Raw genomic sequence first — 3,081 nt, forward strand, 5'->3', positions numbered from 1 at the left:
ATATGTTCATAATCAGAGTCAGGGCCATGGGACACGTGTGTGGTGCAATGTAAGTGTACTGGAGACATTAAGTTCACATGCGTGAGCATTTGGACTGTACTGTATCATTGACACATTGTTAGTTGGATTGTGAACAACTTTAGGGCCATCTGGTGTAGATATCAGGCCAATGCCTAGGCTCAACATAATATTTCTCCCTAGCAGATTTACAGGACAACATTGCGAGGACCAAAATGCATGTTTAGTTCTAATGAGTGGAGCCATCATGATGAACACGTGTCATAAGGACAGTAAATCTTAGTCCTGAAGCTCCCAGAGAAGAAACATATTGACCTCTAAGTTTTGGATTTGGAAGATCCTTTTCTGTAACTACTGAGTGAGTTGCTCCTGAGTCAACAAGAAAAGTGATTGCCTTTCCACCAATCACAAGAGTGGTTTCAGATGGCAACAGTCCATCTAGGAAGCACTGTTTGAGGTGGCACTCCCAGTTGCCTGCTGCATCTCCTCTGTTTGCAGGCTCCTGAAGGCCGCTGTGCTCGTTGAAGACAACATGGAGTCTGGTGGAGTAGTCTACCATGACTGTGGGCGGACCTTGCTGTGCTGCTGGACTGGGTGGTGGGGGCACTTTTTTATCTGATTTATGCTAAATGATCCTCCTTGAGGAAAACCCACATTCATTAACCCCTTCATTCATATGTTGACAACTCACTTCACCATACTTGTTACAAACTACATTGGGCCCATCAGGCGGAGGTTCCTAGTCTTTAACGCACTATTTCTTTAAATACAGTCGTCACTGTGAGTCTTTAGATTTGTTTATGGCACAATCAAGTCAAAGTCTTTACTCTAGACACATTTATCCTTACGGCTCTTTGTGTCTTCGGTCGAAGGACTTCAGTGTTTAACGTCTACCTGTAAGATATTCAACCTTTAAGGTATTCAACGTGACTGTCAAACATTTGTCTCAATATTTGATGTTACCGTATGTTCTCTGCTGTCACAAGTATAAAACTTGATCAAATATTCACCTTTGTTTTCCCGTCCTCCTTTACTCAGCAATATTTTGAATCCCCTTACAAGGAAGTATTCTATATTACGATACTCTTTGACTTTCCATGAACAACAGCATTTTATGAAATGAGGTCAACAAATATCCACAAAGGCCTGTTAATGCAAATATTATTATGAATATTGACAAAGATATTCCATCTCCTAATTCAGTACAATTTGGAATCCCAATTTGACTTTCAATAAATGGTCTTTCAGTTTCACTTTTCCAAATTTCAGTATCTCATCGGATGTTTAGAAGTCTATCTGGACTCAATCAGGTCCTTCAGGATCCCAGTGAAGACAATCGGGAGCCGCCACGGATCGGTCCTCTCTTTATTTAGTTTGGAGGTCGAGGCAGAAGGAGCCTCCTTCTGGAGGGCCAGTTCACCAACCGCTGTTGGCTCCCGACGATCTTTCAAGGGATCCTGTTCATGACGCCAAGTTTGTGGTGGAAAAACTATTTAATAATACAGAGTGAGTCCTATAATACTGAAATAAGGAACATTGAGAAAAGAAGTTTGTCTTTGGAGTATTTATTCTCTGCGTAGAGAAGGCTCCATCGTGCAGTGTAGTCTGCAGGAGGATGAGCAGAGAGTGACCCGTCTGTATAGCTAATAAAGGACCTGAGCACAGGGTGTGAGGCAGGATGAGTTCACACCAAAACATCTGGTAAATAGTTTCTAACTGCCCATTGACACCACCATTCAGCCCCTTCCTCTTATCTAACCTGAGACTTGTCAGGTTACTTGTCACTTAGACATCTGTCTTTATTACCCTTGTGTATAACTGGGAGTGCTCAAACCTTGTTATCTATGGAAACAAAGGTTTCAAACCCCCAAACGGGCTGACAATAGAAACATATGTCCACCGTGTGTAGAGCTTAATGTCATGTCTTTAATGACACTGCTCCAGGATCAGATCCAACATCCAGAGTGTCTCCAGTGTCTCATGTGAGCTGGACTTTGTGTTTGAAACAGGAGCACTGAGTTTGATCCGAGTCCTTCAGTTTGATGGTCTGTTGGTGATAACATGAGATGTTCACATGTTTCTTCTACTTCTTCATCGTCATGTGATCTTCTGCTTATTTGACGGGTTCACGCTGATTGTTTTGACTGTAAACTTTTATAAGCTGCTGCTCAGAAATGTTACAACATGTAGGTTATAAATCATGATAGAAGAATGTGATTGATGAACATGTTTCACCAAATCTTCATTCAAAATAACACATTTATAAATAAATACATGTAAACGTCACATTGTGTCTCATCAGTGAGACATGCATGTGATCCAAGTTGCTGCTGCTTCATTAAATCTTTGTGAACTGAGCTGATCTTTATCTCTTTAGATGGTTAGTTAGCATCGTCTAGTGGTACTCTGGCAGAGAACATGTGATAAAGTGCCTTCTAGTAGAGAACATGTGATAAAGTGCCCTCTGGTAGAGTATATGTGATAAAGTCCCCTCTAGTAGAGAACATGTGATAAAGTTCCCTCTAGTAGAGAACATGTGATAAAGTGCCCTCTAGTAGAGAACATGTGATAAAGTGCCCTCTGGTAGAGAACATGTGATAAAGTGCCCTCTGGTAGAGAACATGTGATTAAGTGTCCTCTGGTGGCTTAAAAAAGGAGAACATATTGAAGCAGTTCCTTACAGGCTGCTACATGCTAGGAAACCTCCAGCATGCTGATGCCCCACGCAGGCTTTCTCCCCTGCACCTCAGACAGGTGGTGTGGATAAAAACAAGATTTTAAAATAAATGGAACAGTTTTTTAAAGAACTTAAATCAACTACATCAAAAGCATTCATAAACAGTGTGTTACAGAGTCGGAACGAGGGGAACATTTTGAATAAGTTGAAGCTTGTCGGGGAGCCCAAGCCCCATTCACAACTAATACAAATGAAATGCTAGAGTTTCTGACAAGAAGTCCCTGGTATCTTGCACCTGGCATATTGGATGAGAAATGCAAAAAGCACTGATTTATACGGTTGATAGAATAAACAGAAGGAAGGAATTTACATGAAACATCTTAATA

Source organism: Pholis gunnellus, assembly GCF_910591455.1.
Source record: "Pholis gunnellus genome assembly, chromosome: 14".
Lineage (NCBI taxonomy): Eukaryota > Metazoa > Chordata > Actinopteri > Perciformes > Pholidae > Pholis > Pholis gunnellus.